Consider the following 24,374-nt stretch of genomic DNA (forward strand, 5'->3'; position numbering starts at 1 on the left):
GTAAACATTTGTTCATCCACAAGAAACTCAAACTTAGCGTTATCTTTATGTATATGCTGGATACATAACTTGGAGCCTATATTTGACATTTAAATTTCGTTTGCAAATTCTATAAAACATAAGTAAGATTTCCATTCAGTGTCTGTTAGGCTCCATAACAGCCAAAACGGTCCGTAAATCTCAAAAATATACTTTGAACCATCATGTTCTTGTTTGAAATCAAAATAATGATAAAGAATACCACACATTCATGCATTTTGTGGTGCTCAGCAGATTTCCATCACTCATTGGTTTGCATGTTTGTTTTGTTTTCAAAAAGGAAAATGAATTTGTTTCAGAATAAAAGATAAATTGAATAAATTATACGCGGATGTGGTTCTGTATTGTGTATTATCCATGATGAGGACAAGTATAAAAAAAATTATTTCAACAATGCTGCATGTATATTTGTTCCAGACAATATGAGTATTAACACACACCTATATATAAGATATCATCGGAAAGATGAAACCTTGAACTATAACAATATGACTGTCGTCTATAGAAATCAATGAGTTTAGAATGCATTCTACAAGTAGATTGTTTTAAATTAGAATCAGTAAGAAGAAAAGATCTATATTTATCAAGTAACGTTTTCATGAGGAATGTTCGGTGTTTCACCATTAAATTGTTTTCAATGGTCAAAACAAAATTAGTAAAAGTAGTATCGTGATGTGAGATGTCTGCTTCCACAGGTTTGGATTTTTGTTAGTAAATATTTTGTAATGCAACCAGAATTATAGAGTGCTTGAAGTTTAAAAGATGGACGAGAAACTATTTCAACTTTATCTGCCACGGATCAATATTCTTAATACGCTCATCTGATTCAAAATTGCATATAGTTTTCGATCTTTCAACTTGTGTAACTTTTGTAGCATGAACGATGATAAACTGGCTGCACAAAGTTCTTAAATTCACAGCTATCGTATGAAACACCTTGATTTCATGTTCACCTCATCCAATCTTTTATTCATTGCAGATACAAAAGTCGACTTTCTATACTGGTATATTGACTCAAACTTTCAGTGGATGTTTTTGGCATATTAAGCACTGCATTAAATTTAACGACTTTTGTCTTTTCTTTGGACTTGAAGGTGCAAGTTTCAACGGACTTGACGAATCGTACATGTCGCTGAATATTTACTGAAACTATCCGTCAATTATTTTGATTTTTACAATAAGAGTTTTCTGAGAAGGTATATTTAATGTTTTTTAACAAAAAAAACCCATAGAATATAAACATATACAAACAAAGTATGTGCCATATATTAGTGCACTTTAATTGAAAATATTTATATGGAATAGCGAAAAAGGTAGTAATTTCATCAGTTGAGAACAAATTATTGACTTATACACAAAATGAGATGGTAGGGATGTGATTAAGTTCCGTGTTGAAATTGAAGTTTTATACTCTATTATTTTTCCATTGTCAATTTGATTTCGTAAGGCTTTTTCATATTTGGGTTCCGAAATTTTTATTAGTAACAAGTTTTATTATTAAAATAATAGGATCAATTTTATTACTACTATGAAGAGGAAACTAAAAGTTTGTGTCTGAATTTGCAGTCCAAACTTAGCAAATTTTATAGATTAGAAGAAAATAAAATACTAATAGAATATTTTGACATATATAAATAGCTTCAGAAAAAAAACATTTCAATTAAATGTAAGCAAACATACACAAATTCTTTTTGAAAAAGGGGGATTAAAACTCTCAAATATACTACTAGTCATTAAAACGACTTTCTTAAATGTGATCATACGAAATTCTGACGACAGGGCATTTTAGCCGTGTGTTATTTGGGGAGATTAAACTCGCAATCTAGACGATTTTTTACACTTCTGTCACCGCACTATGAGTTCAAATGCTCAAATTGCAATTGAAGTTATGGAAGTACATACATGTATATTTTGGAAGATAAGTTTTAAGAACATTTAGGAACGTTTTACTTCAAAAACCGTCAAGCCAGTAAAGTATAATGGTCAGAAGTATTTGTCACCTACAATTAGTTGTTATATACATCATAAAAATCTACGTTTTTTTATAACAAATATTTAGGGACTATTTCATGTAAGATTTTAATAAAAACTAGAACCAATAGAAGCAGAACTCTCATAGGTTTATTTGGTAATACAGCTATTTTGAAGCGTTAATTATCAATTTCTGATGATATAAAACAAAGTTTTCATTTTATCAAAAAAATTGATTTTCACCAGGAGAAAAACAAAACTAACAGAAGAAACGTATGACCAAATAAACAAATATATATTCAGACAATTCTGCGCCTTTCAACAAATGGTTTGTGAAAATCCAACTGTAAATGCCGTCAAATGCATTTTTTTTTTGCATTCAATTTGCCGATGTATTTGTGTGTTGAGAAATCCAGAACTAATAAAAATAAGTGTCTAATAACATTGGAGTGTGTGGATATAGGTTAAAGGCGGGGTGTGGATATAGAATATAGGCGATAGGAACGTTCATCTTCCATTGAGCGCGAACACCAAGAATTGTTGAACTATCCTATAGTCATATTGATTGATAAAATGTACGTCACATCAAAGTTCACGGTATCGCTTTCAGAGTTAATTTCCTTTCTCTATTCTCTTTTAAAGATACTTTTTGAAAAGGCTAAATGGAAGACTAGTATGAAGTTTTAAGGTGAAACTTTTACGAATTATATAATATCAAAGAATGTTTCTGTTCTTTTCAATACAATTTTATTGGTTACTGTAGAACAGATTTAGCCTTTTGTGAGTTTATAATACATATTAATCTTGTGAGTAATTTTACATGTGATTAAAACACTTTACCAAGATAAACAACTGGTGTATGTATAATTTTTTAAGCCCCATTTATGGACATTGGTTTTCCCGTTTGAATGGTTTTACACTGGCATTTTTTGGGGACATTTATAGCTTGCTGTTCGATGTGAGCCAAGTTTCCGTGTTGAAGGCCGTACTTTGACCTATAATGGTTTACTTTTATAAATTTTAACTTGGATATTAGAGAGTTGTCTCATTGGCACTCATACCACATCTTCCTATATCGATCAAATCAGGTTTCTTTGTGACATTTGGTAGAAATCCATTCAACGCATCGATATCCGATACTAATCGATAAAAATAAAATTTAAAGCATAGAATATTTTATTTTTTAATTAGAATTTATCATACTGGCTTCATTTTTCAGTTCTGAAAATCATAACACATTATTTTGTTAGTTGTTTTCTATAACGAACACCGAAATTAATAACGTCAATATGGATACTTCTTAATGATTAGTTGTACTGAATATGCATGAAATATTTCCCACTGAAAGTAACGTAAGCAACAAACAACAAAATATATCGTAGTTGGGTAATGCATAATTTATAAAATGAGAAGATATATATACGGTATGATGAGTGTCAATGAGACAACTCTCTACCAGAGACCAATTGACATAAAACGTAATAAAATGCAATGTTTCCCATTTAGATCCGAAAAGGAGGAAGATATATATTTTGCTTTACTATAAAAAGTCGGGAATTACAAGTTAAACGGGTCTTGCTTATAAAATTCAATTTACTTATATCGGTACAATTAGATTAAGAAATGAAACGATTGTCAGAAATAAAAGGTTAATTATGATTAATCTCATATATTTACAAGCTTTGTATGATGTGGAGAGGTATATAGCCAATGGCACGCTTTAGGCCCAATTTCATTTTCACTTTCAAGTTCTATACATATGAATCTTATTGCAGAGAAATAAAAAAAAATCGAAGTTTTACGCTTCCCAAATTTGAAAATTTGAAAAAGAAGATTTTTTATCCCCTTTTTATACTAACTTTTTCACAACGTAAGAACCTCATCTAAATGAACAACCCCATTCATCGGATTTTTTTGTTATACTTTGTGGTCTTATTGATAGTATCTGACCATCAAGAAAATTCTGTCTGAAGAAATATACAGATGATCCACCATAAATAGCGTACCCCGAATAGACAACGTTGAAAACGTATGAAAATCGTCCAGTGGACAAATTTGCAAGACATTTCATTTCTTTGAAAACGAAGTCGTTTTGATTACGCAAATTATAAAAAACTATGTAGCTGTTTTGCAAAGTTAAAGCACAATTACGGAAAAGCACTATGTAGCATGCAACTAATCTAATTTTTCAATGAATAGCGTCGCAAATACCAATTTATTTGTAAAAAGCGGCAAAATCCGACATTGGACATCTTGCAAGACATTTGCCAGAAGCCGTTGCATTTTTATATGAAGTGTGAGTGCTGCAAAAATTCGATTCTGATATGGTCTATGTATGTACATTTGTGAGCATAATTTACACAAACGAAATATCATATAATCTTATATTTTAAAACCTATAAATTTTGATTACTTAACATTTTCCAAAATCTGACCATAATGACCACTATTTGTTTTTACCAAAAAATAGCGTTGATCGTTGGCGGAACGCATATTCAGTAATATTGTTATACTTTATATATAAAGCATATCATTCATTCGAATTTTCGTGGATATAACACTGTTTTGAAGAACACAAACACCCCTGTTAAAGTTATTATGTGTATAGTCTGTTACGTCTGACACGCATATTTTTGACGTTTTGTCAATATGTTGTCCTTATTTTAGACTATAGTAAAGTATGATAAAACAATTTGCACTTTTTTTCGAAATAGTATTTACCTGTCTAGTCTATGGATATAAGTTTTATATATCTTAACTGTTATGATTTTATAGAAAAGCTGTTTATTAGTGTGGACTTGTTGAATACACAGTATTGACGCAATAACGTGCGTAACGTCTATAGATTAGGAGGCACCTTTGCTTTGTATAATAATGTCAAAAAGTGATTGTATGCAAAGAATAAGAGAAAAAAGTACTTGTAGAATGCAGTAATAGCAACTAACGAATTTACAAACTTTTTAGAAATGATGCCCAAATTGGCCATCATCATCATAATACAAAGATCAAAATTAATGGAACAAAATCATATACAGAAACTGTTCTTTTTTCATGTATTAAACTGATAAAAAAAATACTACCGAGAAGAAAGGCCCGTGCTTTGTATTGTACTAACGGGATAAAAATAACGAATAATATGTTTTCAACAATAAAAAAAATGGTGTGGACTTTAACGGAGCTTTTTTGTGGACTTTAGCGGAACTTGCTATTGTGGACTTTAACGGCGTTTTCTTGTGGACTTTAGCGGAAGGTCATTTTGTGGACTTTAGCGGCGTTGTGGACTTTAGAGGAAATTTGTTGTGGACTTTAGAGGAAATGTGGACTTTAACGGTGCCACAGTACATATACATTTTTCTAATATTTTACAGCTTATTTTTCAACTAGTTAAAGCTTACAAACTTAAATTGATCATCATTTTTACTTTATATTTCTTTTTAAAGCGGATAAACGCAAAGGCAATCCGGTGTATTGCTATCTATTAACCGATCTATAAACATGATGAATTCGCATAAATCATCGAGTGCAAAATAACATTCCTTATCTTATAAATTCAGTTCTTCAATGAATACTCTCCAAATACTTTTTAAATATCAGTATTAAAATGTTTTGTTTTATATAGACTGATATAAAAAAAAATCCTTATCTGCATAGTATCGCCTATTACGAATTATAGTTATCCCGTACCATTGTAAACTCGTACCAACGTCAACTCGTACCACTTTACAATAAAGGGCTGAGCTTTAGCGCATGATACGCCTGTTGCTCTTTTAACTTGTCGTTTATGCTTTAAATGAATTTATATGATCAACTAGAAATATATATACAAATCAAAAGGGATGTTACATTAATATATTCACCAAAGTTTCATAAATCCCCCTTTTTTAAGTATAAAAATTCATTACTTAAGAAAACGTAAAATCTAAAATTTATAAAAATGGAAAGGGAGCTTATGTCAATAGATATAAACAATTTATCAAAGTTGCATAAAATTTTGTGAAAGTGTTAGTTATTGTCCCAAAATTGGAAAATTCCCCTTTTTTTAGCATAAAAATTCATAACACGGAAATGTAAAATCTGAAATTATAAAAATTGAAAGGGAGCTTACATCAATAGATATAAACAATTCACCAAAGTTTCATGGACATTGGTGAAAGCCTTTTTGAGTTATTGTCCAAAGTGTTGAAAATCCCCCTTTTTTATGAATAAAGCCCCATAAATCCAAAACTTAAAATCTGAAATTTATAAAAATTGAAAGGGAGCTTACGTCAATAGATATAAACAATTCACTTAAGTTTCATGGAAATTGGTGAAAGTTTTTTTGAGTTATTGTCCGAAGTGTGGACGACGGACGGACGGACAGACAGACGGACGGACAACGGTATACCATAATACGTCCCGTCTAAAAGACGACGGGCGTATAAAAAGTACATGATTTCGTCTTCGCCGTTTTACTAAACATACAGCTTTTTACTAATTACTGCCAAACATCACTATACTGCATATTAGATATATACCCCCTCCCCCCCCCCCCCCCCCCCCGAAAATAGAAAAAACAAAAAACAACAACCAACCAGTACATCATTAGAACCCCAAATCATTTATCGCTTAAAAAGAGGGGCAAAAGATATCAGATATCAGAGGGACATGCAAACTCATAAATCGAAAATAAACTGACATCGCCATGGATAAAAAAGAAATAGATAAACAGACAAAAAAGTAGTTCACAGAACACAACATAGGAAACAAGGACTAAGCAACACAAACTCCACCAAAAACTTGGGTGATCTCAAGTGTTCCGGAAGGGTAAGCATATCCTGTTCCACATGTGGCACCCGTTGTGTTCTCATATTACCCATAATACCAATTTGATTTGATAGCTTTGTTTTAATTTGTGTTTCAGACGCGAATTATTCAGTTTTTTGTTAAAATGCACACCATTGATTAAATGTTTTTGAGGAGAATAAAATAACGAACCCGTATGCATAAATTCTTAAAACATAGGAGACATATAGGCAATAACTGTTTAGTGTCTTTAAATATCAGCTGTATGTGTACGAGGCTAAGACACAGGTGTAATGCGAGCTTAAGTGAGCTAATACTCCTGTTTCGAGCCGAGTACAAATACAGTTTAATATTTAATGACACTAAACAGTTATTGTCATTATCCTGCATTTAATCCTGTATTTTGTTCGTGTTTTGAAAGACACAAAACTTCACATTTTTTTTGCATTTATTTTCGATTTGAAATCCCTTGCGTCCGTCCCGCATAGTAATATTAAAATCACAAATTCAGCTGAAGACGGGTTGAAAAAACAAGAATCTCGAATGGTCAACAATAATACATCGCTTAAGGTAAATAATTGTTTATTTTAACATAACAACTACATGTAATTTCAGATCTAGATCTAGGTGAGGGCGTGCAAATATTATAATTTCACCGAGGGGAGCAAGACGAAACACACTGTAATGTTTCTTTATGCCGAAAACAAACAAAAAACGATACCCCCTGCTTTTAATTTAATCATTTAAAAGTTACAACATTATATAGTAATGCAAGAACGCAAGAATATAAGGATGTAGGAGTGTACCATCTTTCAATGTATTTTGTCCTTCTGTATATACAACGTTACAGTAAAGGATTTTTTTTTTATCTTAGGCAAATACTGTTCTCAAAATGTATGCCCTTTATAATATTTCTTCATTGTTCAGTAGCTGTCAAAATTCTTATTCTATTTTGATGAACACATTTTAGTATTGTATTTTTTCGTTATTACTACTTTTTTGTCCGGAATATAAGTGAAATATTTGCCACTGTACGTTAGGAAAACGTAACAAAATAAGCTAAAAATCAATTCGCAAAGCTATCATACATTTTAAAATAAAAAGAATATATATGCTAATTTGTTGCTATTATAAGTATTTTTTCGAAGTAATATGTTTTAATATCAATTTTGAATAAGTACCTGTTTGTCGTAAGTATAACGGTGTCGTTCAATTCTTATTCAGTAGGGGGTTACGGGGTTAGGACCAACATCTTTTTTCACGACCAATGCCTTAGAATGGGGTAATATGATTGGAACTTCAATTTATCATGGGTTGGAACCCCCTTTTTAAAAAATGCTGGATCCGCTCATGAATATTTCCTAATTCCATCATAGATACATGCATTTATATGACCATGATTTGAATATCCTTGAATTATCCTGGATATCGAACTTAACATCACGTAAAGTTGAGAATTAAAATGAGGAATGTGTCAAAGAGACAACAACCCGACTAAAGAGTCGAAAACAGCCGAAAGCCACCAATGGGTCTTCAACACATAGAGAAAATCCCGCACCCGGAGACGTGCTTTAGTTTGCCTCTAAACAAAAATATGTACTAGTTCAGTGACCTTGGACATCAAGCTTAATCCGAAAATTATAAATAAACATATTAAAATTTAGGCAATTAATAAGTTTGCTATAACAATTTTGCCAACGATTAAATCTATCTGAAACAAGTGTACAACAATTATCAATTTTCTGATTTATTACAATTTAAACTAAATCGTAAATTATTGATGATAAACGTTATTAAACTGTTACATTATCACGATTTTATTTTGACTGTTCAAACAAACAACAGAAAAGTTCCCAATTGTGAAATAGATAACGACTTGTTATTTTTCTCCCCAGATGTGAAACTTCAAAGAGTGAAGATGTGATAGACGGATGCTAAAAATCAACATGTAAATTATATGGACGAGAAATAAAAAGGTTTTTCATGTATTGAAGTTATTCTGGAAACTGTTATCAATTAGCGAGATGCCGATCAAAGCTTTGTATTTGCAGTCCTCGAAGAACGCAAAAAAAAAAGGCACAAATAAAGAGTGATGTTATAAATGTAAAAGTTCATAAAGTTTTTTTTAACATATTTCTATTTCCAAGCCAATGGTCACTTACTCGCATATAACATAAAAACAACTATGTCTTAAATATTTCTTAAGAATATATTGTTTTTAATATTTGTTCTTTATTCTACTTTCCAAGACATTTCCAATATTTGCATATATAAGTAAATATATAATTTTTTTAGATATTCAAGGCAGTTTTATTTCTTTTTCAATAACTTTTAACTCTTATTTCTAGTTAATTTTCTGTATTTTATAAACGTCTTTTTTATGTGCGTTAGATATATTTTCTAATTAAATCAACCGTTTAATTGTGTTGAGTCATTTAGGTAAACAGAAAACACAATATAATAAATGATAATTTTCTTCACTGAATATTATTGCTACATTCGTACATTATGTAAGTATATCAGTGAGCGTAATTCGTCCTGAACACAGGGGCGGATCCAGAACCTCGATTCCTGGGGGGGGGGGGGGCACCATGAAATCAAAATTTATATATGTTTTTAGAGATGTATATATGCGAGTGTGGGTGGGTTTGTTTAGTTGTTTGGTTTTTTTTGTTGTTTTTTTGGGGGGGGGGGATCACATCATCGTTTTCTATTTTTCATATGGTACCGTAATTGAAACAAGGAAAATAAACAAATATAACTGTATGCTTGGGCTGTATAAGTCTCAGATTCTGTTTTAAAGTAGATCTTATGGAAATAAAATAGCATTTATGATTATTTATTAGAAAATATCACATTTTTCCTGGACCTGGTGAAAAGGGAGAGGGGTAAAACAAATTGTTAATTTTCCATGAAAATAAGAGGGGAAAGAAATATGACATGCCGTTTAAAAAAAACCAAATCTTATATGGTATTAAAAAATAGTTTTATTTGTTTGCTGAATAAATTCTCAAAACGCGTTTTGAAATTGAAGAAGAAGAAATTTTATTTGTGAGTACTGTATTTTGGAATGAAGAGATACCCAAATATAAATGCATATGCCATCCTTATCGACTTCAAACATATATTTGTACCTATTTAAAAAAAAAACAAAAAAACATCAGAAGTTTCACCTGGTAATCGTTATAATAAACCAATAAAAAATCGTACTATTCGAATCAACATGTAAATGTATTTTACATAAAAGCTTTTGAAAACAGACATTACACACAGGTGTCAATATTTACACACTCACCGATAATTTGTCATAAATCACACATGTGGACGCTGGTATTAATTACATAACGGCCAGTTTAAGAAGTCAAATCAAGCTAAGATTAATTTCCGCTCTGGATAAGAAGATTCAATAGCAATAAAATTATGTTAGATTTTTTTTTTGGTGACCTGAACTGGGGGGGGGGGTAAATCCGCCACTGGAACATGCATGATATATATGCCACTGGACTTCAAGAAATGAACAACCAATCATTACTAGCTAGTGTTTGCCCTTGAATAAAAAATAAAAACAAATACACTGTACATGCATATGACAGCGGACTATGCTTGCACTTACAGATAAATTTACTGACTTTGGAAGTACTAGGTTATTTTGAAAAAGGTTAAATATACGGATCCAGGGTTTCCGCTGGCGGTCGCCATTTTCGCAATTTGCGAAAAAATAATAATTGTGGCGATTAAAATTCGTCATTGGCGAAAGAATTTGGCGAAAGAAATATATAACGATTTATTTTCAGCCATCTTGTTTATTTACATTTTTCGGGTTTCTCTGACTTTACCGATCAGACGATACTCGGAATTCACCTTGAACTCGTTAAGATTTTGACAGAAAATCAATAATCAGCTGATTGCATTCATAGCTATCGACATCAAAGGACTAATTAATAAAGGTGTTAATTGTATGATATGACAAAATGGCTTCTGTCACATGTCACAAAAGGAATTTATTAACCACTTTGCGACGCACGTGTTTGAAGCAAAATTTTTACGCTTCCTCTCCTTCTTTTAATGATAGTCCAGAAAAGACAATTGTTGTTATGACGAAAAATGTTCAAAAGCAAGAAAGGTATCTGATGTTAAAACTTTATCATTTAACTTTCATATAGATCATTGATTTGAGTTGGTACTTCCAAGTCGTTTCAGTTACACACGTGTTTCAAGCATATAGTTTTACAGTAACATCGTAAATAAGTACAACGTTTACTTATTTACGATGGCTAGAAAAGAAAACTGTTGGTATGAAGAAATCTATTCAAAAGGTATGAGAGTAACCCTTCAATGTAATGACTATGTTCCGGACCATATGAGTATTTGGACCATACGCGTATGGTCATGACCATATGCGTATACTCATATGGTCCGACCATACGCGTATGGTCCGACCGTACGCGTATGGTCGGACCATATGAGTATAATACTCGTTTGGTTATTAACGGGCCGGACCATATGAGTATTTGGACCATATAGGTATATTTATTTTTCCAAATTACATTATAAACGTTTCAATAATACAAGAACTTTATCTAAAAAAAACAGTGATGGTTTAAAACATGACAATTTTTTAATTTTATAATAAAAAAAAATACGTAAAAATTTAATATTGATGCCATAGTTAGTTTTCATCGCTAGTTACATTAGTACATGTAGGCTTGGATGACATTCACTTCCACACGGTATCATAGCTTTTTTGCATTTGCAAGTTTTGTGCACGATCTTTTTCATTTACACATTTTGTTTGCGAGTGAAAAACAAGCCTTTTTTGCAGCTGCGTACAGTGATACCGAGGTCTTTGGCAATTCTGATGTCTACAGTGTTTTTAAGAAGCTCTAGATCTCAAATATCGTAAAATGGTTGACTGCAATACACCATCTTCACAACACAACTTAAATAAACTAATAGTATGCTACTTTCCAGTGACTTCTTATGTAACAGTTCATTAAGAAATTTTTGGAATTTAATTTTTTAGTCGACATATTGCCATTTACTCGTAATAACAAATCGGTTATGACCATCGGTAATGACCATCGGTATAAAATGTGTTTACTTTAAATTTGACAATTAAGTAAAATTAACAATGTGAAACTTCTTATTTTTATTTAGCTTATCTTTTTATTATAATATAACGATAAAATTACCTATATGATAGCGTCTTTTGAATGAACGGTCATACCATATGAAGAGTTTAGAAGTATTAAAAGTAAACTGTAACAGAGTGTTAATTACCCCGACCATACGCGTATGGTCGGACCATATGAGTATATACCCATATGGTCATGACCATACGCGTATGGTCCAAATACTCATATGGTCCGGAACAACTACACCTTACATGAGGGATCTATTCCAAGTGATAAGATGCTTCGTTTTGTTGTAAAAACCACTTCTTATTTTGGTAGAGGGGGAAGGAAAATTTAAAAGAAAAATATATTTGTGTTACTTGGCGAAAAAAATAAAAAAGTGTCGAAAAATATATTGTTTTGGCGAAAGAGGTGGCGAAAAAAATAATTGACCCAGGGGAAACTCTGTACGGATCATACGCTAATGTAAAAGACAGGAAATGATTACACTAAAGTCATCGAAAAAAATGTTTTCCCTCCGTGAAACGAAATAAGAAGATTTTTTATCTATTTTTTGGAAAAACTTAATGGGCGTTAGTTTTAAAATAATTTATAAACACGAATAGGGTCATTCATTTCTTTAATAAAGAAAACTATGCAAATCGTTTGACGTGGATAACGAAAAAGATTGACACAGCAATGACAACATCCAAATTGACGTAATTGTAATGGACTTTGCCAAAGCATTTGACAAAGTCCCTCACAAAAGACTACTTCATAAACTCAAACACTATGGTGTAGACAACCAAACATTGGACTGGATAGAAGACTTTCTTTCACTTCGCACACAAACGGTATTACTGGAAGGCACCAAATCTGAACAAATACATGTCACTTCAGGGGTACCTCAAGGAACAGTACTTGGTCCTATCTTATTCCTGGTGTACATAAACGATCTGAATGATTATATAAAACATGGCACTCTTAGACTTTTTGCAGATGATAGCATCATATACAAAACCATTAAAAATAAAGATGACTCAAAAAAATTACAAGAAGACCTAACAGCAGCTGCAAAGTGGGAAGAGGACTGGCTCATGTCCTTCCATCCGGACAAGTGCTCAGTCCTCCAAGTAACAACAAAGAAAACACCTCTCCCATATGACTACATCTTACATGGGCACACTTTGCAACAAGAAACATCTACTAAATATCTTGGCTTAACAATACAAACTGATTTAAAATTTAACAAACACATAAATAACATCACAGCAAATGCAACAAAACAACTGAATTTTATCAAAAGAAACCTTAAAGTCAGCTCGCAGTCAGTTAAAGAAAAGGCCTATATCTCACTTGTGAGACCAAAGCTAGAGTATGGTAGCTGCATCTGGGACCCACATACAAAATCTCAAAAATCACAAATAGAAATGGTCCAAAGACGTACAGCCAGGTATATATGTAATCGATATCATAACACCAGCTCTGTGACAAACATGCTTAACCATCTTAACTGGCCAACACTTGAACTTAGAAGAATAAGAACAAGGCTTATATTTTTCTTTAAAATTATACACCACCAAGTAGCAATATACCCCATGAACCTGTTAATACCATCAGACAGTCGAACAAGACAATACACTCACAGTCACTCATTCAGGCACATACAGGCAAAAAAAGACTCATATAAATTTTCGTTCTATCCTAGGACAATCGTCCAATGGAACCTTTTACCAGTTACTGCTGTCCAATGCACCACAGTTGAAGCATTCAGAGAACAGATTCCTATATCTGTTCTCAACCAATACTACACCATGTAATGTAACACCTTGTAAATAGTTTTATCTTATATGTACAGTGAAAATCAAAAACAAGTTATTATTTCGTTATTAAATTATTTTTTTTAATGTAAATATAAAATTGTAAATTTTACCCACGCATGCACGGCACATAGTCATCAATATTATGATGGAGTGCGGAAACTAAAAGAAGAAGAAGAAATGTTTTGAAAGCTTAATATAATATATTTTATTTATTTTAACCAGGGATAGCGACTGCCACTAAATTATATTTCTGAGATACTCCTGAAATTTTTCACGTCTTTTACGATGTACATCTTACTAACATATATGAAAATAAATAGAAAAAAATGACAACTTTAATAATAAATATGAATAATAAAATAAAGATTGTTCGCCTCCTATTTTTTTACAAGTAATATATTTTTTTAAGAAGAGAAGGTATTTTGATATTTAAAGTGATCTTGTTAGCCTTTCATAATTTAAATATTTTTTGTATGTTACTATTTATCTATTCATTTCAGAGTTATCATTTTTATTTTAAATGTAATAACGAAATAATGAAATGAATTCTATTCATAAATAAACAATGAGTAGTAAAATATACCGATTAACTTTAGTATATTTATTCGTTTCATTTGGAAATTTGAAAACTAGCATAATCGCCAAACAACCAATCAGGTGAAATAGTATCGTTTGTGAACGAATCATGTTTGTTTACACGGAATATATTGATCGTTTCGTTCGTTTCGTTCACACACGACTTTGAGCGGAAAAACACGAGTAAACGAAATGAGTGGAGATACACGATTCTGACTGATTTAACTTGTTCATTCTCATTTCATTCCATTCGCGTGTTCGTTCCGTGTAAGAGGGAACGTTGAGTGGTTTAGTAGCTGTAAGTATACCAAATAAATAAATGATTTGGAAAATACGTTAAAGGTATAAAAAGTTATGAGAATTGAGAATGCAATTATGTTCTATCCGGGCACTCTGGTTCTAAACCTTGGTTCAATTTGGGTTTTTTGGTTCTGAGCCTTGGTTCTATCCGGGTTTTTTGGTTCGAAACCAAAGTAACTGGTTCAACATCGACGGTTAATGGAGCTGTAAGGTATTATCTTCTCATTTTAATTATTTTGATTAGAAAACTAGACAAAAATAAAACATCGTATAGATTTTAAAAATAAACCAAAATATATATTCAGTATATCGAACATCCTTTTATCTAAATCGGTCGTTCCGTTTTCATTTATTTTCCTTTACTCATCCCTTCTTTTCTTTTATATTTCTAGAAGTTTTAAAAACACCAAATTAGGACAGGTCATTCAATTGGCCAAAGTATATGCATCTAGCCACTTGACGACTTGCATATAAATTTGATTAAACATTTATTTTCAAGTTCGACTGAATTTTATTCAATTGGCTTTGTAATTTCAGATTTGCTAGAAGTACATGTAACAAATCGTTTTGATAAAAACAGAATGTAGTAAGACATGTAAAGAGAAAGCGATGATCAATTTAAGTTTGTAAGCTTTGATTAGTTGAAAAACAAGCTATAAAATATTACAAAAATGTATATGTACAATAAATTTGTCAATTTGACACTCCTTGTGAAGGGCATGCATATATTGAGGGGACCTTCAACAATGAACATAGTTCATACCGTATAGTTAGCTATAAAGCCACCGAAATGACAATGTAAAACAATTCAAACGAGAAAACTAACGGCCTTCTTTATGTACAAAAAATGAACGAAAAACAAATAAGTAACACATAAACAAACGACAACCACTGATTTACAAGCACCTGGCTTGGGAATGGTACATACATACAAAATAAGGCGGGATTAAACATGTTAGCGTGATCCCAACCTTTCCCCTAACCGGGGACAATGCTTATCACCACAAAACACAAAATCAAATTTGAAATTTGATAGCGTCACTTTTACCGTTTATGAGTTATCATGCCCCTTTATAAACATTGAAAATGCTGAATTTTCGATTCCGTCCACTTAAATAGGTTTACCTCAATCAAATGTTTGTTACCCCCAAACACAGATCTATCAAGTTCAATATTGGGTGGCGTCAATTTTACTGTTGATGAGTTATTAGATATAAGAAGATGTGGTACGAGTACCAATGATACAAATGTCAACAAGGGGCCTGACAGGAAAAATCTGTTGTTTCCGTTATCTAACTTTAATTTACCTCAACCAAATGTTATGAAACTTATACACAATGCTTATGGTCACAAAACGGTCAAAACTACATGAACCCTGCATCTATACATGTATGTGGAAGATTCCTCAGGTTTTATTCACACGCGGGGGCATCTGTGGCCGTAAGACATATACTACATTTCTTAACTTTTATTGAATTCTACTTCTAATAGAAGTAACTTATATATTTTTTTTCATGATCTCAGTACAGTTGGGTAACAGACAGTGATATATTTCAAGTTTCATGTGACCAGCATAACAAAGTGTTTCACTAGATTGAACTCTCTGTCTAAGTGTACTTTAAAGGTTCTTTGCACTGAGTTCAGTTTATTGATATGCGTATAACTTCTGTGTGTACACGGGTGTCAATCGGTTTAACGAGAGAAATGATCGTGAAAGAATATCTAACGGGGGTCAAGTATTGCGAGACGATCGTGAAGGCTCTGGTACCGGATCGTGAAAGAATTTTAATGTAAATTCTAGGTCAGAATCTGTAAAAAGATCGCTTAATTTTCAAAACGCGGAACAAATCCGAACAAAAAAATATGTCTGTCAAAATGGTTAAACTTCCTCAACATTACTGTGCAATAATATAAGGAAAATATGCAGTACTTTACGAAAAAACACAAAAGGCGCAATTCATGTCTATGATTTTTTTTAGAAAAACACGCTATTTGTACCTATAATGGTCATATTTCAATATATCATGATAAATTTAAAATTTAATCTTTGGTGTATCTGATAGTACAGTAAAATAAAAGTATGTTCTTCCCTTAAAAGCTTTAATGTTTTACGAAAACCTTGAATGTTGTTGAATTTTCATCAAACTTGATCGTGAAAGATCAGACAACGCATTATTTTGATCGTGAAAGATAATGCGTGACCAGACTTAATACTAGTAATCAGTTATCAATATTTCTTTAACCATTTTATATACCTGCAACTGGTTAAAACCTGTAACTATTTTGATAATAATGAACATTAAAGCTATTGTTTTTTTTTAATTCAACTCTTTACATCGAAAGTTAAAAAAACAAAAACAACTAAAAACGTGTCTAAATCAGTGTGACAAATTCAGCTCTGAGAATCGGTCTAGTACAATTCAGGCAGACCGCCACTATTTAGCCAATAACATGTGTATGCAACGTTAAAATCAAAATATTAACCATCAACCAAAAACTTACAGCAATAAACAGCATCTTTCATGAACAATTTGAGATTGAACGAGATAACCAACATTTTGTGCAACAGTACTTTCTTAAGTTCTCTTTGTCTTTATATACAACGTACCAGATGTCAATTGATTTCCAATGAGATAACTATATACTACAGTCTAAAGAATACCAGAGCGCAACTGCTGAAATGTCTCGTCAGCTTTACTTATGATAGTAAATTTGTTCAACGTCTGTAATATTAAGGGTTTTACTAGAAGTGTCAAATACGCTTAAGATTGTCAATGGTTCATAAAAAGAGGTCAAGGTCAGATGAACCAAGCAATACAGATCTCTACAAACATCCCGTACACCAAATATAGGGGTTTCGATCCACACAGTACCTTAGAAACTAACAAATGTAAAAGTTAGGTTTGGTCAATTAATTTGTAACATAAGGTCGCAAGTATACGAACCCTGACCGACAGCCAGACATAAACATCTTACTAGCATTCAATATATCAAATACAATTGACGTCATATATGAAACATGCAGACATACATGTACACCATACACTGCACCGTGGCGCTATAGCATACAGGTATAAAAGGCCAAACAACATAAAACGAACATTGCCAAATGATGCATAATGAGGTCAATGGTATTTGAAACCTTGCAGAAGTAAAAAATGAACACTTTACAATCATAACAACAGAGTTATCCTAAAGCTTAACGAATACGGACTTGACCACAAAACTAAATCTTGATCCATGAATTGAGTCAAAGTCGAGGTCAGGTGAATCCTGTTTGACAGACATGTAGATAACAGTATATAATATACAAAATGTAGTTATCCTATAACTCGTGATAAGTGAATACTTCACATGACAATAAAACCCCTTCATCCCACAATCAGCCAATTATTAGACAAATAACATGTTCACAAATGCACAAATAATAATTTGTTTGTATTATTTGTACTTGTACAAATAAAATCTCCTGTTACCCCGTTTATATCTTGAGCAAGCGATAATATGGATTGTCTTTATAAGTATCAGTTCATTTTTGACTCCTCTTCCAGGTCTACGTTTGAACAAAAGTTTCAAGTGCCGGGTGTAACTTACAGGATAATAGCAATAAACATAACATGCTTCAATTTATTGAGGATCTTGGCCTATCTTGTTTTTCTCAATACCTATAACAAATATTAATTATCATATAAGAATAATTTGAACGTCTTCGTAGCATCTGATCTTTCACGATCCTTTTCACGATCTTCAAAAAAGCGGTACATGATCTTTCACGATAAAAAAAATCAATTTTGTGTTAATATTTCTTTTTTTACCAAATTTCAGATTATGTTTATACAAAATAACTATGAGAACCATTTGATTCATTCAAATAGAATGCTCTTATTCGGATAAAAGTAGTTTATTTTATTCGAATTTGTGAAAAAATCATGTTTGTTTACATTTTTTATGTCATTGAAATGTCGAGAAGCAATCTGCCTTTTGTTGTTTTGTAAAAACTATATACCTTTAAAACTGGATTTTCTCACATACTGATCATAATGTTGAACCATTTTGACAGACAGTTTTATTTTGTTGTAAATTTGTCTGTGCAATTAAACAAATTAGATTATTTAATGACCTTTCAAATGCCTTCTCGATTAAATTTCTTTCGCGATCCATTTCCAGACCTTTCACGATCGTCTCGCAATACTTGATCCTCGTTAGATATTCTTTCACGATCATTTCTCTCGTTAAACCGAATGGTGTAAATATACTCATCATTTCATAGATACCAGGACTAAATTAAGTATTCGTCTACAAAAGACTCATCAGTGACGCTCGAATCCAAAAAAAGTTAAAAAGGCCAAATAAAGTACGAAGTTGAAGAGCATTAAATTTTTAAGATGTAAAAGCAGACTATCCGTATCTACATATATATGAAATGAAATGTAAGGTAAAATGATTGAAACATTTTGTATTATCTATCACAACTTGCAGCACATGGTACTACTGAAGCAATACATTTCTCTGTGATTTTTTCACATAAATTAAAAGATTTAGTTTTCATTTGTAACCAGCATTCTTAAACATTGAGAATGGAAATGTAGAATGTGTTAAAGTGATAGTTACATGACAAAAGAGCAGAAAGTAGTCGTAGGCCACTAATGGGTATTTAACAAAGAGAGAAAATCCCTCACCTGGATGTGGGCTTCAGAAGGCCCCTAAACAAAACAAAAAACAACATAAAAAAATGAACTTACGATTAAGAACATACAAGACTTACAACAAGAGTGCACACGCTGAAATGTCTCGCATTCTTTACTTATCATTGATATTATATTGATAGTCCTAAATATAAAGCTTCACTATAACTATCACATAAACTTAACATTAACCAAGAAAACTAAACATTGACCAATGAACCATGAAAATGAGGTCAAGGTCAGATGAAGCTAACAATTCTTCCATACAACAAATATAGTTGACCTATAGTTTAAGAAAAACAGACCAAAACACAAAACATAACCCCTGGTCATTAAACCTTGAAAATGAGGCCAAGGTAAAAGAAACCATGAGCAACTGACATATAGATCATAAAATATTTCCATACACCAAACATAGTTGATTTATTGCATATAGTATAAGAAAAAAGTCCAAAACTCAAAAACTCAGCTTTGACCACTGAACCATAAAAATAAGGTCAAGGTCAGATGACACCTGCCAGCTAGACATGTACACCTAACAATCATTCCATATACCAACTATAGTCGACCTATTGAATACAGTATAAGGAATCAGACCAAAACACAAAAACGTAACTATAACAACTGAACCATAAAAATGAGGTCAAGGTCATATGACACCTGCCAGTAGGACATGTACACCTTACAGTCCTTCCATACACCAAATATACTAGACTTGTTTCTTATAGTATCTGAGATATGGCATGGATCACAAAAACTTAACCTTGTTTACTGATCCATGAAATGAGGTCCAGGTCAAGTGAAAACTGTCTGACCGGCAAGAGGAGCTTGCAAAGTACGCATATACCAAATATATTTATCATATTCCTTAAAGTAAGAGAGAATTTAATATTACAAAACATCTTAACTTTTTTTCAAGTGGTCACTGATTAATCACTGAACCATACAAATTAGGTCAAGGACATTGGACACGTGACTAACGGGAACTTCGTAACATGAGGCATCTATAAACAAAGTATGAAGCATCCAGGTCTTCCACCTTCTAAAATATAAAGCTTTTAAGAAGTTAAGATAACGCCGCCGCTGCCGAATCACTTTCCCTATGTCGAGCTTTCTGCGACAAAAGCCACAGGCTCGACAAAAACAAGAGACTCCTGACTTGGAACAGACGCAAGAATGCGGCGGGTTTTAACATGTGTTATCTGCTTTTGAGTCGGGTTGTTGTCTCTTTAACATATTACCTATTTCAATTCTCAATTTTATTTGTGACATATCAACCCTCTTTCTATACGTCTAACTAATGTAGAAGAAACAAACACACAGCAATACCCACAGTAGAACTCAATTTAAAAAAAGTTCGAGTCCAATGTCAGAATAGTTAACAAAAGAAACTAAGCAAAATGACAATGATTAGAAAAAAGAAGATGTGGTATAATTGCCAATGAAACAACTCTCTACAAGAGACCAAATGGCACAGAAATTTACCATTAAAGATTACCGTGCGGTCTTCAACAATGAACAAAGCCCATACCGTATAGTCAGCTATAAAAAGCCACGAAATGACAATGTATAACAATTCAAACGAGAAAACTAACGGCATAATTTATTGTTAACTTTCATAAATCTTGAACATAAATGAAATCAATTATATAAGATCTATAAAGCAACGGAAATCAACTTTGTATATTCATATGAACGATAATACTTGTAATAATAGTAATATTTTTTTTTACTTAACGAAGGTAACTCATTTAACATACAAATTTTTTTAAAGAAAACATTTACATATTCAGGTTCTCAAATATGGAACAGTTTACCAAATGAAATAAAAATGAGTAATACACTTGTATCTTTTAAAACAAAATGTTACAAATTTTTCATCAATTGTGCAAATTAATATGCTTTTTCATTATTATTTAAATACAATTGTATATTGTGTATAATATAACTTTATAATACTCTATGTACTTATAAATATGTTATTATTATTTTGAGGACTCTCAGGAAGATTAGTTTTAACTAATGGGATCATCCTCTTGAAATAAAGATTATTTATTTATTTAATCTCACACAAGGCCTTCACATATTTAAACAAACAATTCATATATCAATCAATGCATATAGCACAATAATCAATAGATATGTACACAATTACAAATATGTAGGACTCGGAGGTGCGAATGGGACGCTGAGGTGCGATGGTCACGCTGAAGTGACATCAGGGACTAAACTTAACTGTTTTTCTCTAGGGGCCAGCTGGGCCCCTAAGATATTTTTTTCAGGGGCCCGCTTAAAATTTTAGGAGCCCACTAATCTTTATACTAAAATAAAACAAAACTGAAAATTACTTAGTATATACTTACTAACAGTGTTCCAGCTTAAATCTCAGGGCAGAAAGGTGCTAGTTTTCTGAAAGGGCACTTTAGCGTAATAACCGGGATTGTAAGGATACTTTGTATAAGTTACCTTGAATATTGCTAGCTATAGGCTCAGCTGGAGAACATTAGTTGTATTTAAACCTTATTCAGAAATTAATATGTTCTTGATGTTGGTTCCAGTCAGATTTTTTTTTTATCAAATTATCATACCATGAAGCAAAGCAAATCATTTTGATGTTTATGTTAACAAACTTGTACATTTGTTAAGTGCTCCCACGTAAGGAGGATCATTCATACAAGAAGTAAAACAGGAAGTAGCCTTCATATATGTTCAAATACAAACTTCTTTGATTCTTCTTTAAATGTATGTTCATGGTATGAAACAAAACAGTTTTTCTAATGAAGCCTTATTGTGAAATTCTACTTGTAGTCTTGAAAATGTTTTCTATGGTAACCATTATAATATTTGAATTATTGCCACCAGAAATGCATCATAAGATTTGACAATATTTATTTTAGGTTGTTTCCTAACAAAATTATCTCCCTTCAAATTTTCAACTTCCTGTTGACCTTTAGACAATATGGCTTTTTCTTTGAACATTAAATATTATCTCAATCCAAGCCATCCTCTAATAGTGTTGATCAAAATATATTTTTCAATAAGTTTTTAATGAAGATTGGATATCAAACTAGATATTGGGATTTTTATTTACGAGATTTTAAATTTCGTTTTTTATTAAATATTTTTGTAAAAAGCGATTCAGGGACAAGTTACCGTCTAACACAGGCTTGTAATGAATCGCAGGACAATAAGAAAACATCCCTTTCACGATGCTTATTGAACAGTAAAATAGAAAACACTGTTCAATAATGAAATTATCGTAGACAATTTAGCAGAACTAAGAAAACATGCGGAAAGAAGAAGGTATATATATGCAACATCGTGACTCCGGATTGAAAACATAGCTATTCGACTGGGTTCAGTTATTAGAAATAACCTACTGGTTTTCGGAAATACTCTATATTTCTATATCGCTTTGATAAGACAAACAGGTTTCCTTTTGGGAACAGTCTTTGTTAATATTTCGGGGGAAAAGGTACAAATGGGATTTACTTCAATTTTTTTACAGTCGCCAGCTGGGCGACCATGATGACTAAATATATTCGCCCAGCCGAAAATCTGGTCGCCTCGGGCGCCCGGGCGAGCGTTAAGTTTAGTCCCTGAGTGTGATGGTCTGCGCCGAAGTACGATGGTCCTTTAGCTGAAGTGCGATGGTTTGGCTTGACGTTTTTAAAAATATTGTGACGTTTTCAAATACAAAGTTACATCAAATACAACAGAATACAGAATAAAACTGGGATTCGCAGGCAGGAGAATAAGATTTTGTTGATAAAGTATTATGCGAGTAGATGAAAGTTGGATGTGATGACGGTAAGGGATAAAAAAACCAACGATTCTAGTCTCGATCAATTTAACGTAATGCAGGTGGATATTACAAAAAAAGTTTAAAACTATGGCCGACGTCAAACCATTGGGAACATAGCGGCAAAAAACTTGGTTCGCTGCAAACTTTCCGTACGACAAATGAAATGTCTTGAGCTTAACATTAATTTTGTCTCCTTTTAAAGTATGCCTCTCTTTCCGATTAGATTTCCCTCTAAGTTCAGCATTTTTGTGATTTTACTTTTTTCTCACGATTGTGTGTGGAAAATATAATAAAGAACTTACTTAATAGTATAAGCAAGGTTTTGCTATATCAAACTGATATAATGTTCTTTTAGTTCCGAGATAAATCCAGATTTGTAAGAACACCGTCACTCTAGCCTTCTTTTTTTTTGTGGTTACAGAATTAAGCGTTCTACAACAAGTAAGGCCGAAAATAACCTGACTGGACCCTATACGTGTACTTCATAATTTATCTTATTCTCCTAAGCGACGAATCAGCTTATTTCAAAAATTTTGGTGTTGATCGTTACAATTACTATTTAATTTATATAGATCTACACTGAATCTTTTTTGTTCAATCACGGCCGACACTCGGCTAACCGAGAGATTGGTCGGTTAATCTATATTGAGTGTGTGGCTATATCGGCGGTTAGTCTGTTAATCGGGTTGGCTAAAGTCTGTTAATCAGGTGTTTTTGAGGAAATCATTGCAAATTCTGCATGTTTCATTGTATAACTTTTTAAATATATGTTTATCATAAAAATTATTCATGTCTAACAAAACAATTCAATGTACTGAATCAAGTGGTGTAATTATTATTTTTCTAGCTTCGATGTACGATCTATAAAATGAAAAGGCGTGTTACTCATCAATAAATTTATACACATTTTACACACACAAAATGTACACAAAAAGACACGTTGGTTGAATTTACTTGCATGCGATATTTTGAACATCGAAAAAAGACTGGCATTATGTTTGTCAACCAAATTGATATCATTGTGTGAAAAATCTACACAAAAATCTGTATTTTGGTGACATAAATCAATCTTTATTTAAAACCTGGTCTGTTATTAAATGGGTCGGATGTATAAAACCCGGTCTGTTAATTTGTCTGTTAAGAGTTATGAATGGCAATAAAAGTATAATTTTATTGCTGTATAGGGTGTTATCGGATCAAATGGGTAGACTTAAGACGAGTGGCTAAAATATACGGAAACAACACATGAGCAATGAAACATAATATATACGGAAACACT

This window comes from Mytilus edulis, chromosome 10 (genome assembly GCF_963676685.1).
Source record: "Mytilus edulis chromosome 10, xbMytEdul2.2, whole genome shotgun sequence".
In the NCBI taxonomy this organism is placed as follows: Eukaryota; Metazoa; Mollusca; class Bivalvia; order Mytilida; family Mytilidae; genus Mytilus; species Mytilus edulis.